At 40.1% G+C, this 16,799-nt stretch overlaps 1 protein-coding gene across 4 annotated transcripts in view; it reads left to right on the top strand.

Annotated features, from left to right (window-relative positions):
• Window positions 1–9,236: 9,236 nt before the first annotated feature.
• Window positions 9,237–16,799, top strand: part of LOC109409613 (Kv channel-interacting protein 4) — a 353,865-nt gene continuing 346,302 nt past the window's right edge. For 3 of the 4 annotated variants that reach the window (XM_062850898.1, XM_062850899.1, XM_029873587.2), the window contains exon 1: window positions 9,242–9,496. The gene's annotated coding sequence lies outside the window, so the exon portion shown is untranslated. Of the gene's footprint in view, window positions 9,497–16,799 lie in introns of all 4 variants that reach the window. The other variant, XM_062850900.1, reaches the window with a different exon arrangement.

Raw genomic sequence — 16,799 nt, 5'->3', positions numbered from 1 at the left:
CGTGCAGTGCAGTTGCACTCAAAAATAAAGGGCAATGGTGAGCCGACAAGCAGCGTCCAACACAATTCTGGTCCTCATAAGTTCATACCCATGCTTCCACGGATCATTCGATGGCAAAGACCGCCAGTTAAGAGTTGTGTGGTCAGCTGGTAGTTTAACCTGGGCACTGTTGTTCTTCTGATTTCAGCGATTTCAGCTAGATTGAGGAAGGTACGTCATGAGCGTCTGTTCACCAAATAGCGTCTGTTCTGGTATTCAGCAACTGAGTATGAAATGCTCCACCATGGGAAGCTATACCTAAGGTGCCAGCGGCTCACCATGGTGGATAGGGGACCTTGGGCCAACAACCTACTGTTCCCGAAACCCAAAAACCATTACAGAAATTGAAAATGAAAGATTACGAACTGATTCAACGGCAACGACTTTTAGCGTGAAACAATGGAGAAGAATTGGATCTTGGAATGTATCAACCCTAGCCCAAAGCTCCGTTAATAACAGTTGGGTATAAACTCCTTCCAAATCCAAACAACCTTGGAACCCGCCAAAGTAGAAAAATGCCTTGGGCGACAGGTAATGGATACGCGTTTGGCATTAACACTTTGTTAATAGAAACCATACAGTCTATTACCAGACGTAAAGCCTGTATCCGCAATAATCGGGACACAGAAATGCAGCTATAACTCTGCAATACATACATTTAAATTGCTCAAATTTTGTCTAATACAGTCGACTCTCCACATGTCGATGTTCTACATCTCGATATCTCTCCCTATCTCGATGGTTTGGTCCCTTCAATCTGCATACATTTTACCTTTCTACATGTCGATATCTCCTTATCTCGATATCTCTCTATCTCGATGCGATCTCGTTCGTTTTTATTCTAGATTTTCTCTCCATATGTCGATATGCCCGTTTTTACAGGTTGCTAGATCTAATTTCTAAGGTGCAAAACATTCTGGGAAGGCGAAGTGACATCTGTTTGTTGACGGTTTTTCCTAGTTACGGACGATTTTTCAATCTAGTGTGCATTACAAATTGGTTCTTGATTTCGATCTCTCCCTATCTCGATGGTCCCTTCAATATCGAGGTGTAGAGAGTCAACTGTAACATCTCAGGATGTGTTCATTTCACCTACAAAATTTCATGTGAATCGGTGCAGTACTTTTTGTTGTAGCAACGAAAGAATAAAATGTGCGCTATTGATTTTTTTGTTTTTATTTTTGTGTATTTTAACTTAGAGCTAATTCTACACTTTATTGAATTTTGTACAGCCCCTAGTTTTGCTTGTCAGCGCTGTAACTTTTGAATTTGACAATGGCTGAAATTTTGAACACAAACCTCTCAATCTACATTTGTTGCATAGGCACTATCAACAATTTTATAGTCGAAACATGTATTGGGACTGAACGTGACTTTAGCCACTCAAACAGCAATTAGTCAGCACCCTTTATTGTTTCTATTGTACTATTGAAAGTACTATACCAATAATCATCAAATTTTGCAGGCATAATATACACATAATCAACTAGCTTCTGTAAAAATTTCATGAAAATTGGTAGATAAATTCAAAAGTTATGAATAGGCAAAAATCACACATGAAAAACACGAAAAATTTTCACTAACACTCACCTCTATCAACACTAGTAGCTTTTAAACCAATTGATCAAAGTTGATGAAATTTCGCTAGAAAGTGTCTCTAAATATAAGTATCATAACTACTAACGAAATTTCATGATAATCATCACAGAACTTTGAACTGTAGCGTAAAAGAACCATCTAGTGTGCGAATGAAAATTGATCATGATTGTACAAAATGCTTAACAACCACGTCTGTTTGTTTTTCATCCACAGTTAATAGTAATGCATCGATTTTTATGAAATTTGGCACAAACAATGCTGACGTATTTCTGTGTCCCGATTATTGTGGATTCAGGCTTTATGTCTTGATTTTTCTTGACTACCGTGTGCGCACCTAACTTTGCGCAGGTCCAAACTTTGCGCATTCTTGTAAAATAACGAAAAAAATAACTAAATGTCAACATATTCACCAGTTTAATCATTGCACTAGCATTGTGTAAACATAAACATTATTTGACGAATATTTAATTGCCATAAAATCTTTGTTTATGTTGAATAATAAACAAAAAATACACAAAAATGTCAAAATTTGCCTCGCTTTAACACGGTTGCCAAGAAGTAACTCTACTAAAAATCAACATTTTCCTCGATACAACTGTGCAACGATGATTAATTTTGCAGTTAATTGACAAAAAATATGATATTCTAGTAATATCAATCACAGTTCGTAATATTTTTTCAATTTAATTAGTAAATAGTGGTGTGCAATGTTTGGAACCATTATTTGCACTGTGTTCCTAATTTTTGCGCACTTTCAGTAAATGTATGTTGAACGTGAAATATGTAACACCAGTACTGGTCCAGTACTGATAATTTCAGGCCTGCCTCTCCACCATGTAGCAGATTTTGTATAGAAATAAGTAGAAAATTGTATGAACCGTAGCACTACGGCAGGCACTCTCCATCTGTCTACAATGAGACGTGATTTGTGAACAGTCCTTCATTTGGATTTTCCGGCGGTCAATGTTAGGAACGATTCAAATATGACGTCCATCATTTTTTAGACTTTTAGAACCCCCTCTTTCCCTGGGCCACCCCGTCACGCTTCATATAGTATACCTAATACATGGCATATCATACTTTCTCAGACAACCCCAGGCCCCGTCCCCCCAAAGATGGACATCATATTTAAATGACCCCTTATTGTTCCTATCCGTAACGGTCACTTCATTTATCAGGAAGCTTTTTCCTTTAATCTTTAGCCACAGGAAACAATCTCTCATAAAGTTTGGACTGTTCACACGGTAGGTGCCTAATACGAACGGCAGAAGAAATCAAGAACTCCGGAGGCCTCCGTTCCCCCTCCCTCGTAGGACAAAGTATTTCAACAAAGATTAATTGGCACACTACCTGATCTGAATAACTTTAGATTAATGGGCAAACATTAAATAATAGCATTTTTGATTACTTTTTTGAGAAATTCATAGCATGTGCAAAGTTAGGCACACTATGCCCAAAGTTAGGAACAATCGAAGATTTTGTGCGCAAAGTTAGGAACAAGGCAATGAAACGGTTTTTCTATTTTAAGTATTTTTTGGTTAATATTATGATTTTTTTTTATATTGAAGACTCAAAGAAGGATCATTAGTCTATCGTATGAGCATGTTGTTCATGATATATTTTGTTTGTTTGTATTTTTTATAACGACTACAAATTTGATTTTTCTTAACTGCGCAAAGTTTGGTGCATACACGGTACTGCTATCACCAGAGTAGCCCATTCACTGGATTCTACTGGTGTGATGATACCGTCCTTCTCCAACCCATCAAGATAGTCCAAAACTTTTTGTTTCAACCGCAATGGAACTTGGTACTTACCTTACCAATCAGGCTAAGGCCAGGGTGGCCTCTGCTGTGCATAGTAGCCGTCTCCATTCCACTCGGTCCACCGTAGCCTCCCGATTTTCGCGGTATGGACGATGGTTGGTTCTCCCAGCAGCTGATGCAGCTCGTGGTTCATTCGCCTTCTCCAAGTCCCGTCTTCCATCTGCACTCCGCCGTAGATGGTACGCAACACCTGCCGTTCGAAAACACCAAGGGCGCGTTGGTCCTCTGCACGTAGGGTCCATGTTTCGTGCCCATAGAGGACGACCGGTCTAATCAGCGTTTTGTAGATGATTAACTTTGTGTTACGGCGAACTTTTTTCGATCGTAGAGTTTTGCGGAGTTCAAAGTAAGCACGATTTCCTGCCACAATGCGCCTCTGAATTTCTCTGCTGGTGTCGTTGTCGGCGGTCACCAGTGAGCCCAAGTACACGAATTACTAAACCACCTCGATTTCATAACCGTCGATATAAATTCGGGGTGGCAAGCGCGGTGATTCCTCCCTGGAGCCCTTTGCCATCATGTACTTCGTCTTCGACACATTAATGACTAATCCGATTCGCCTGGCTTCACTCTTTAGTCGGATGTACGTTTCCGCCATCGTCTCAAATTTACGAGCAATAATATCAATATCATCAGCGAAACCAAGCAGCTGAACGGACTTCGTGAAAATCGTACCACTCGTGTTAATCCCCGCTCTCCTTATTACACCCTCTAACGCAATGTTGAACAGCAAGCACGAAAGACCATTACCTTGCCGTAACCCTCTGCGAGATTCGAAAGGACTCGAGAGTGTCCCTGATACTCGAACTACGCACATCACTCGATCCATCGTCGTCTTGATCAATCATATCAGTTTATCCGGGAATCCGTATTCGTGCATAATCTGCCATAGCTGTTCTCGATCGATTGTATCATACGTCGATTTGAAATCGATGAACAAGTGATGTGTGGGCACATTGTATTCGCGGCATTTCTGCAACTCCTGGCGGATGGCGAACATCTGGTCCGTTGTAGCGCGTTCACCCATAAATCCAGCCTGATATTGCCCCACGAACTCTCTTGCAATCGGTGATAGACGGCGGCATAAAATTTGAGAGAGTATCTTGTAGGCAGCGCTCAGTAGTGTGATCGCGCGGTAGTTCCCGCAATCCAACTTGTCGCCCTTTTTGTAGATGGGACACACGATACCTTCCATCCATTCCTCCGGTAATACTTCCTCCTCCCAAATCTTGGTAATGACCCAGTGTAGTGCTCTCACCAGTGCTTCACCACCGTATTTTAGAAGCTCGCTTGGTAGTTGATCTGCTCCAGCGGCTTTGTTGTTTTTCAACCGGCCAACCTCCTCCTCAATCTCTTGGAGGTCAGGGGCCGGAAGTCTTTCGTCCTGTGCACATACTCCTAGATCTGTTACCACGCCACCTTCGGTACTTGCAACGTCGCCATTGAGGTGCTCATCGTAATGCTGCTGCCACCTCTCGACCACCTCACGCTCGCTCGTGAGAATATTCCCGTGATAATCACGGCACATGTCGGCTTGTGGCACAAAACCTCTGCGGTTCAGCTTCTCGTAGAACTTTCGTGTGTCCTTAGCGCGGTACAGCTCTTCCATCGCTTCGCGATCTCGTTCTTCCTGCTGGCGCTTCTTCATCCGGAAGACTGAGTTCTGCCTGTTCCGCGCCTGTTTGTAACGTGCCTCATTCGCTCTCGTACGGTGTTGCAGCATTCTCGCCCATGCTGCATTCTTCTCGTTTTTCAACTGTTCACATTCGCCGTCGTACCAGTCGTTTCTGTGATTCGGAGTCGCGAGGCCTAGTGCTGTAGCCGAGGTACTACCTATGGCGGATCGTATGTCCCTCCAGCCATCTTTAAGTCTAGCTGCGCCAAGCTGCTCTTCCGTTGGTAGGGCCACTGCTAACTGCTGCGCGTAGTCTTGAGCCACTTCTACGTTACGAAATTGCTCGATGTTAAGGCGAAACTGGAAGCATTTCCTCGTTTTTTTTAGTTTTTGATTTTGTATTAAATAACGAAGCAATATTTTTAAAATCGGTTTTTCGAGCACATGTAGAGTATGGATCAGGGTATCTTCTGAATTTTTTACGCTGTAGAAAATGTTTTTCGTTTTTGCAGAAACCATTTTTTAGTGAAATTTTGTTCAAAAATGGTTTCTGCAAAAACGAAAAACATTTTCTACAGCGTAAAAAAATCAGAAGATACCCTGATCCATACTCTACATGTGCACGAAAACCGATTTTGAAAATATCGCTTCGTTATTCAATAAAAAATTAAAAAAGTGAGAAAATGGATCCAGTTTCGCCTTAAGCCGCGGCGTTCGACTTCGACGCGTGGTGATAACTGTCGAAAGTTTTGAGCGCATGCATGCAGCGACTAAGTAGTGATCCGAATCTATATTCGCACTGCGGTATGTGCGGACGTTGGTTGTATCTGAGAGGAATTTACCGTCGATTAGAACGTGGTCGAATTGGTTTTCTGTTTGATGGTCGGGTGATCTCCAGGTGGCTTTGTGGATATCTTTGCGGGGGATGAAAGTGCTTCGGACTACCATACCGCGGGAGGCTGCAAAGTTTACGCATCGCTGGCCGTTATCATTCGATACGGCGTGCAGGCTGTTTCGCCCGATTACCGGTCTGTACATTTCCTCCCTTCCTACCTGCGCGTTCATGTCGCCGACAACGATTTTCACGTCACGCGGCGAGCAACCATCGTATGTTTGCTCTAACTGCGTGTAGAACGCTTCTTTCTCGTCATCAGGTCTCCCTTCGTGATGCTGTAGTTGACGGCCCTTAACTCTTAACATGCACATCCTTGAGTTGATCGGCTGCCACCCGATCACACGTTGTCGCATCTTGCCCTACACTTTAAATCCTGTTCCCTGTTCATTGGTGGTGCCACAGCTTTGGTAGAAGGTAGCCGCTCGATGCCCGCTTTTCCACACTTTCTGTCCAGTCCAACAAAGTTCCTGCAACGCCACGATGTCGAAGTTGCGGAGATGTAGTTCGTCGTAGATTATCCTGTCACATCCTGCGGAACCTAGTGACTTGCAATTCCATGTTCCAAGTTTCCAATCGTATTCCTTATTTCGTCGCGTGGGTCTTTGCCGCTTGTATCGAGTCGTATTTTCTCCTATGTTATTCGCAATGGGGATTTTTACGGGTGGCTCATCGGGCCTACGCCAACACTCCTGTCTCGCCGGAGGGCCATCGTGCCAGTACTGTTTAACGTCCCAACCAACACTGGGACGACCACGCTGGTGGGGCTACCACCTTGGATCTAGCTGGGCGTGGTGCAGCGTTTCTTATTCAGCCGCTGGATGCCAGAACAAACGCTGTTTGAGCCGCACCTCTTTGGTGAACAGACGCTCGGGTCGTTCCTCCTCAATCTAGCTAAAGTCAGAAGGACAACAGTGCCCAGGCTGCACTACCAGCTAAGCACACAACTCTTAGCTGGCGGTCTTTGTCATCGCTTGACCCGTGGAAGCATGAGGTAGGAACTTGTGAGGACCAGAGCTATGTTGGACGCTCTCATCGACTCACCGTTTTGCAGCCGTTTTGGAACTTGGTAGGCCTTCTTAAAAATAGGCGTTTTGTTCTTGAGTACCAAATCACGTTTATATCCATCTATTGGTTTAGACCAGTGTTGGTAAACTCACACTCAAAGCACATTCATGAATCGATCTTGCGTGAGCAAACTCGCGCGCGATTCTGAATCATTTTCTCACGCGCGAGATTTTCCTGCAAAATCTCGCTCACACAGTAAAGCGCCGAATTCTCGTTCGCTTGTAAAACGCATGCAAATCAATTTTTACGGCATTTAATGTTGTTGTACACTAGATTTGCTTTTGTTCTATCATACAAACCTAACAACTACGATGTAAATAATAAGAACACTGAGAAATAAATCAACGAGTGAAATAACGAGTCAACTCATGCATGATTTTTTCGGCGGTGAGTTTGGCGAGTCAAGAATCGCGCGTGAAACAACTCAACCATGAGATTTGAGAATTTGAGTTTTTACCAACACTGGTTTAGACAAATCTATATCTAAAATTGTTGGGAACTTACTCTTTGATATATGTTGCGCTTTACTGGCATTTACCAGATTTTGCTGGTATGTCATAAACATACAGAAAAACTCGTAGTTAGAAGACACAGAATGTTGCTAATTGACAAATTGAGGGATGAATTTTTGAAAAAAATCGCGTTCTGGTGGGATACGAACCCACGACCCCGTATTCGCTAGACCGGTGCTTTAACCAACTAAGCCACAGAACAGGTGATAATTCTGCGGAATAGAAAGACAAACTGAACCCGAGCCCTCACCATGAACATTCACTTTTTCAAGAACCATCTCTCTTTCGGCTTAGATGTCAATCCACAACACAGCCTCGTTTGTGCCCAACAACTACAAGTGAGAGCGTATTATTTTTATTTGAAGCCGAGACTTACTCTCGCACTCCGCATACCTAGCCACCAAGCAGTCTGTTTGCTGGTTTCTAATTCAGTAACCGTAACCTCTTGCTTACCCAAAACATTCAATCTTTCACCGTCAATAACAACTAAACATTTAGTACAATGCTGAAGGAATACGAATATGGCTGCCACAATGGTCGACTTGGACTCCTACTCACGTTGTCAAGAGCATTAATCTTAAAAATTCATAATCAAATGTGCTTGATTTGCAAAAAAATGCTGCTTTTTGCAAGTGAGCAAAGCCAGGATAAACATGGTTCGATGCTTCGTTCATCAGATTTGTGTCTCTAAAGTTTGTATGCAGAATTGCCTTGGGATTTCTTGACGTTTCACCTTAATGGACAGGTTGTCAAAATATTTCACAAAACGTTCCTGAGGCAGCATCCATTTATTACGTAACGCTAAAATCGACAATTTTTGTCCACCCCCCTCCCCCCTCCGTCACGCTTTTTTGTATGAAAACCTGAATTTTTGTATGGGCCGTAACGCTCGGCCGGACTCCCCCCCTCCCCCTAGAGCGTTACGTAATTTGTGGATGGCGCCTGAGATATTAGCTTACACCGTTCCACAATCAATTTCCATTGTCAGCCTCTTTACATCTACAAAACATGGATTATTGCTGGATTATCCAATATATGAAATCATAAAACATCATTTCGTAAATAACACAGTTTCTCGGGAATGGCTTGATGAATCCTCTTGTATTTTTATGGTAGCTGTACAACCCCTAACGCTCCGTGGTACATCTTTTCTTTTTATAGATATCATGCGTTTAGCCGAGATTACGATCGAAGAAGCTCGAAAATGTTCGATTTTTCAGAATTTTAAATTTATGCCCTCCCCTCTCTCAGAATGGGGTGAGTCGAAACTTACGAAATATGAATTTCCTGTCGGAAGAATTAGAAAAAAAGTGAAATTCAGAGTTTGGCAGAACCAAAGTTGATTTCTGGTCGGTGAGACCGTGTAAGAGACCATGCGTCTCCATCGGTATTTGTGGACAGTTGGCAGTAGCACTCTGTATTCAATAGGATCAGAACACACGTAATATCAATTAGGTATTACTGTTTAATTAGGATGTATGATTCCACCCATATTATACAATTTTGTTCTAAAGCAGCATTTTCCATTCGGCATGGTACTACGAGTGTTATCGGTTGGTTGCTTGTGCTGTTGGTATGATAAAATCTCATCCTCGTTTCGTCGAGTCCCGTCGGTCCGTCCGAGAGGATGACAACGAACTCCAGCCGAAGATGCTCGGTCGGTTCGGGCTCCTGCTGCTATATCCAGCTAGTTCTAGCACAGCCCACCAACCGACCCGACGGCAGGATAAAACCAACGAGCACCCCGTCGTGAGCAACCAGACCGATTTGGTACGCGCTGCCGAACGGAAAACCTTTCGAACCGGAGGAAAACCTTCTTTTTGCGGAGCCTTTGGGCCGGTCTTGTGATTGTGAGTGTGTTGCGCGGTTATCGCGATACGGTTCCCAAACGGAGTGTGTCCAGCTCCAGCTCGACGCGGAATTCGTGCGTTTGTATCTGTGGGGTGTAAGTGTGCATCATCAGCTCGGGGAGCTATTCATAGCTTGCAGTCACCACACCGTAGTGCCATTTGCGCCTTTTTGACATCGTTTCCAATTTTTGCAATGCTGCTTGCTGGAGTAGTGGCGCGCTGTTTACGAATGCCAGGGAAACGTGCTGTTTTTCGCAAATGATTTGGGAAAAGTGAGGCTGTGGAGGGCGTTTGGGGGGTGGACAGACTGGATGGTGCTGGTCCTAGACCAATGTGTTTGTGAGTGAGTGAGGCTGGTGCGTGTAAGGGGAAGCTGTTCCTGGACGCACCGATCGAGCTTTTTCGGCAATGTTTGGCTTTAAAGTTACGTCTGAAGAAAACTGTTTGTGATGTACTATGGAAAATTGAGCACTTGTTTTATTTGTCGTATAGAGAAACGGAAGCCATCTAGGCATAGTGAACCCATTTTTATCCTACTTAAAACAAAGCTATTAGGCTCTTTTTTCTTCATTACTTATTTTTGTGTTTTAAGAATAAAATTACATCATTTCTTCTTAGAAATACCCAAGAAATGTGAAAAAATCATCAAGATTCCACTTAATTTAGCAATGAGCACGATGCGAGTGTATTAACAAAATAAACGGGAATAATTAGCGGTTAGATTGTTTGTTTTTATAGCGGGAAAAATATTGTGGCATAGAATTAATTGGGGTATTTATACTCTACCATGAAATGAACCTTTTTATAATTTTGGCGACATTTATGTACCGAGGTAAATCATGAGCAAAACAATGTGCTTTCTCGTTATTTTTATAGAAAAGAGACAAGCGACCGTGGGTCTCCCACGGTGTGCCAAAAACCGTTATTAACAAATAAAAATGTACACCCAAGTGGCACCCGGCATTCGAAAGATATGCTATTCTAGTATCTCCTCTGAAAATTTGAAAATCTTTCATCGAGGGAAAATAAAGTTTTTGTGATTTGAAGATTTTGAGCCATTTCTATAGGATTTTCTTATATGAGTAAATATGCACGCACGGTGTGCCTGATACCTCTATTAACAAACAAAAATGTACTCCAAACTCACACTCGGCGTTCGAAAGATATACTATTCTAGTATCTCCTCCGAAAATTTGAAAATGTTTTATCGAGGGAAGCCAAAGTTTTTACTGTTTGAAGATTTCCCTATATTTTCATAGAATTAGCTCATATATGGGAATATGCGGTGTTCTTCATATCTTAAACAAATAATAACACTGATAAACAAAATTAAATAAAAAATCGTATTATGAGATGAGAAAAAAAAGAACAGGGTTTTGGAACCCTAGAAGTGTCATATAAAAAGAATTTTCGAAAAAATATTGGACTTCACAGTTAAAGACCGAAGTTTGAATTGAGAACTTCGGGTGTTCAACTGATATACGCATTAGAGTTTCTAGGGTCCCAAACCCCTATTTTTTTCTCATCCCATGGAGCGAACTAGTGTTGAACGGCGTCATGAGTTTCACAAATTCCAATAGTACAATAAATATTCAAGCAACTTCTCTGAAAATTTGGCAACATTTTGTTTTATCTGTATTAACGACATTTTTAGCCCTAGCCTAGTTCATCTCGGGACCCACGCTTTACTTTCCTTCCGAAGAAAGAACTCAAATTTTGTGAGTTTGTCGGGAGTGGGATTCGATTCCAGGTCTTCGGCGTGATAGTCAAGTGTTCTAACCATCACACCAGGTCCGCTCCACATTTGAGAGGAATGTCAATTACCGTAGTTTAATATTTCATAGTTCTACCTGTTACTCGAATACAAATAAAAATGTGGCACGCCGTGAGCTTTGATTACATAAACTTTCTAAGTGTTTGGCACCGTTTTTTTGTTTGTTTTTAAGCACGTTATAAATATATTGGTATCTTGTCGGTGAATTTGAAAACGTTTCATGGTGAAACGAGAGTTAAACATGTTGGTTTAAGTCTATGGTTAAACTGAATTAACAGCCCAATGTTTTGGTATTCCTAGAAAGCTTTGTCAATCGTTGGTATAATGTTTAAGATATTGAAGCTCTTAAAGTAAACCTCAATGCTAATCGTTTTACTACCCAGCTTTTATACGTCATGTTACTAACGTCTCTTCCGTGAATTTAGAAATTTTACATATGAATGATCATCAGTAACAACAATTTTAAGCTTTCAATTTCAATTTCATTGGAGATATGCATACTACCGCTTTATCTATAAACACGTTAAAAAAAACTTACTAAGTTTTGTAATAGTATCGCTTACAAAATATATATTCATTGCGAGGAATGATTAACACGAGAAATTGAAATAATATTCTATGAAGTTACCACATTTTCATTACACTTTATCAAGATATGATATGATATTTTCAAACCACTGTAATTTACGAGCGTTTCAATGAAATGTTGTCAAATTTTCAGAGAAGTTGTTTGAATGTTGTATCTTCGGAATGGTGTTTGTGAAACTTATTAATATGTATTTGTTTATGATTTGAATGACAATGGCAATATTACCGTATATGGACTTATTCTATGAAAATAGAGGAAAATCTTCAAACAGTAAAAACTTTGGTTTCCTTCGATAAAACATTTTCAAATTTTCGGAGGAGATACTAGAATAGTATATCTTTCGAACGCCGGGTGTGAGTTTGGAGTACATTTTTATTTGTTAATAGTGGTATCAGGCACACCGTGCGTACATATTTACTCATATAAGAAAATCCTATAGAAATGGCTCAAAATCTTCAAATCACAAAAAACTTTAGTTTCCCTCGATGAAAGATTTTCAAATTTTCAGAGGAGATACTAGAATAGCATATCTTTCGAATGCCGGGTGCCACTTGGGTGGACAATTTTATTTGTTAATAACGGTTTTTGGCACACCGTGTCTCCATGATGAGAGCTCTTAACAATACATATCATAGGGGGTCGTTCATAACTAACGTAACGCTTTAGAGAGAAGAAGGGAATCCATCCTAGTATTACGGTTCGAACAAAATTGTAAAATTGTCCCTACAAAACTTGTTACGTTGTGGAGAGATAGATTTTTTTCCTCCCCGCTGATGTAGAAAATTAGGCATCGAAATGCAACATTTTTGTGACATTGTCTAATTGTCCCGTGTTGATATTCACATCTAGATACCTAATAACCATGTGTCAAGTAATAAAAACACGTAAAAATGAGCTAAGCTGCAATAAATATGCAAATATAAAGCATTGTCCAGTTAGAATCCGGACGCAAAGGATAATTTATTGTGACGCTCTAAATGATCATAATCATATTTTTTTCACTGCAGTCTGATCATAAACAAGTCCTCTATTGATGGTGAAAATTTCATCAATTTTCTTGCTACGAGTGAAAAAATATTTCAGATTGAAGACATGCGAAGGAAAAAAATCTTGCACAAACACGCTAAAAATTTAGGGTGGTCAGGTACGACAGTCGCGAAAAATGTTAATATCTCCAAAACCATTATGTGTGATGTGCTCAGATGTTGTTAACCATGCCATGAGGAAGTGTCCAAGGAAGGTTGAAGTTTATGTTCATGGATAAATCTGCTTGGAATTCCAAGATTTGCCAGGAAGCTCGAACTCTGGACATCGTTTTCTCACATCACGATTTTGACACCAAATGTGTACAAAGATGACAATCTCAAGAATCGCGTGCTGCTTTTCAAAAATGCACACAAGGGATCTGTAGAGGTTTGAGCTACATTGGTGAGCTATCACGACAGCCTGAGATGTGCAGTGGTGTCATCACTGTTGGATAGTGTTTATTAACGAAAAAACACTCAAATTTCGCATCTTTGGAATTCACTGAATAGCCCTTAATTTCGCAAGAAGAGAAATATTTGGCAAAGTTTCTTTGGAATCCTAATCAGACTGGTAGAGGGTCTCAGGACACTACAGAGATGACCTGATTGTTAAACAAATCCGCCGAAGGGGTTGATGTTAAAATTTACTACCATTGTGCAGATTTTTAAGGAAGTTATCACGGAAAAAATGAGAAAATGTATTAAAAATTAAATAAAATAATTTCAATGATATTTTTCCATGAAACTACAGTAAATTATCTTTGTTTTGAGGGCTTAACCTTTTCAGTTTGTTCTTCCACCTCTGAGCTATATGTGATTATCTGCGTCCGGATTCTAACTGGACAATGCCTTATTAGTTTTTCCATGTTTTCATGGCTTTGAGACCAAGTGAGCTGCCTGTTTTATTTTTTTTTAGAAAATTGAAAAAAATTAGCGTAACATCAAACATTTACAGATGTATATTATTTTTTTTAGTTTTGAGATATATATTTTTTTTAATTAAATGCCAAATGTTTTCCCAAGTATTTTCCCACATAAGGCACATTTGTTAATTTGATTATATTTTGGAACCTAACGTTCGAAATTTTTCAAATTATTTTTACTTGAAAAAAATGTTCAACATTGATTTTTCCGTCTTTTTCAGTAAAGTGGTCCACTGTGCCTTTTGTGTGAATTTTAGAGTATAAGTGTCTTTGAATGAAATGTCAAAAATAGCAGAATAAACAACTTTGCAGTAGAAAGTTTTCTTCTATGACGCTTCTATAAAAAGCTAAAACTGATCTAGATCAGTTGCAGCTTGTCTAGATTGAATATTGTGTAACCAGATTTTCGTCAAAACTTTTACAAGCCACTTCTCTAAAGACACCAAGCCTCTAGGATAAATATCCAGAGCACTAGAGGTTTTGTCTGTCCACAACAGCATTCTGCCCCAGTGTGCGGGCACGTAGTTTATACCTATTTGAAGCTTGCGCGATTATCTCGGAATCATGTTTTTCCAAAAATGTCGTTGCGGTGACTACGATTTCGTTATTTTCGTTATTTTCGTGCCGTGTGCTTGCAAGATCAATTTTTTCGAAAAAAGATTATATCAGTGTTATGATTTTTTTCAACGTGATGCTGGTAGCGGTGGCCAATTTCTGGGAGATTTAGCTTTTTTATTTACTCGTGCATGATTTCTTTCATTATTCGTAAGAAATTACAGCTGAACTCTTTTGGAAATTACGAACTTTTTTGAGGACTAACCTTGGGACTAATCAACCATTTTCTTCGATTTCCTTCAATTTTTTTCTCAGTACAACATAATGGAAGCCGGTCCGAAGATTCTTTCAAAATGTCTACATAATGCCTTTCATGACTAACTGGAGTTCTTTCAGTAATTAGTCATCCAGTTTGTATATGCTTATTAGCAATCTTGAAACTATCACTGGAAGAAACCCTCGAGTTTTTCCTGTGAGAATTCCTGAAAGGAATGCCTGGAGAAATTATTGGAGAATTTTCTGCAGGTTTTTTTTCGGAGAACTCTGAAATAATGGAATTTTTGAAAAGATCCTAGAATTTATTCAAAAATAAACGTCTGGAGGAATTCCTAGAAGAATTCCTGATGCATTTCCTAAAGACATTCCGGGAGGAATCCCTGGGAGAATTCCGAAAGAGTCTTCCCTGGGCGAATTCCTGAAGGATTCCCTAGAAAAATGTCTGAAAGCACTTTTAGAATGTAAGTAATTATATGTTTAAAGTAAGTCAGAGTGACTTCTACGCAACCAAAACCTGCGCTGAGGTGACTCTTTTGTGGCATGTGTGTTGCTTGGAAGAATCCCTGGAGGACTTATTGTCTCGCTTATTGTAAGAATTCCTAATGGAATCCCTGAGAAAACTTCTGAAGAAACTGCTGGAGTGGTTTCTGAAAGAATCCCTGGAAAATTTATTGGTTCCTGTATGCATCTTTTTTTAAATAACCTTCCAATACTATCCTCCCATAATCCTCCAGAAATTCTTGAAGTAATTAAAAAAAATCATCAGGTAATCCTGGAGAAATTCTTAGGTACATCCCTGGAAAAAATGATCAAAGGATTTCTGAATTTTCTGAAGGAAACCTTGAACTTTAAAAAAAAAAATAGAGAGGAATTTCTAAATAAATCACTTCAGGAATTCCTGGAGCAATCCCTGGAAGAATTTGTGGGAATTATGGGAGGAAAATTCAGAAGAAATGTCATGAGGAATTCCTAGAAGAAATCCTAGATTAATATCTGGAGAAATTCCTGAAGGAATTCTGGAAGGAACCGCTAAAACTGTCTGAAGAAATTTCTTGAGGAATTCTTAGAGGTAATATTACAGAAATTTCTGAAGGAATTCCTGCAAAAATATCTAGAGAGAATCCTGAAAATGTCTGGAGGAACTTCTGAACAAATTCCTGGTGTAATCCCTGGAATAAATCCTGGAGCAATTTTTGGATGAGATCCAACAGGAATTCCTGGATATATACCTGAAGAAATTGTCTGGATAAACTCTTGGAGCAACCCCTGGTGGAATTCCTGGAGAAATCTCCAGAGGAATTCTGGGAGGAATTTCTGGAGAAATTTCCGCAAACATCCCTTGAGAAGTTCCAGAAGGATTACCTGGAGGAATCCCTGAGAAAATCCCTGGAGAAATTCATGGAGGAATAACTGGGGGAATTCTGGGAGGAATGCCATAAGAAATCCCTGAAAAATTCCTAAACAATCTCTGAAAAAAATCTCAGAGGATTTCCTGGAGAAATTTCTGGAAGAATTGCTGACATAATTTATGAAAGATGTTTAGCAACAATTCCTGGAAAATTCCTGGAGGAATTTCTGGAAAAATTGCTGGGGTAATTCCTGGAGGAGTTCCTAGAGAAATTCCTGGAAGAATGCCTTAAGGAATTCTTAGAGGTATTCTTGTGGAAATTGCTGGAGGAACCTCTAGGGAAATTATTGAAAGAAATACTGGATGAATTTCTGGAGAAATCTCTAGAGGTCCCTCTGAAATCCTGAAGGTATTTCTGGAGAATTCCCTGGAAGAATTTCTGCGGTAATCCCTACAGGATTTCGTGGAAGAGTCCTTGGAGGAATTTCTGAAGGATTTTCTGGAGCAATTCCTGGGAAAATCCATGGAGGAATCCCTGGAAAAATCGCTGAAGAATTTCCTGAAGGAATCTCTGGAGAAATTCCTGCAAAAACATCTGGAAAAATCCCTAAAGAATTTCTAAGGAATTTTCTGGAAGAATTTCTGAAGAAATCCCTGTAGGATTTCCTGGAGAAATAGCTGACATAATTTCTGGAGGAGCTCCTGGAGGAACTTCTATAGGTATTTTTGTGGAAATTGCTGGAGGAATCCCTGAAAGAATTTCTAGAGGAATCTCTTGAGGAATTCTTGAAACAATTACTGGATGAAGTTCTGGAGGAATCTCTAGAGGAACTCTAGAGGAATTCCTGGAGAAATTATCGAAGGATTTTCTGAAGGAATCCTTAAAGGAATCCTTTTAGAGATTCGTG

The sequence above is a fragment of the Aedes albopictus genome, chromosome 2 (assembly GCF_035046485.1).
Source record: "Aedes albopictus strain Foshan chromosome 2, AalbF5, whole genome shotgun sequence".
Classification (NCBI taxonomy): domain Eukaryota; kingdom Metazoa; phylum Arthropoda; class Insecta; order Diptera; family Culicidae; genus Aedes; species Aedes albopictus.
The sequence above is the reverse complement of the archived record's forward strand: the minus strand, read 5'-3'. Positions and strand labels throughout refer to the sequence as shown.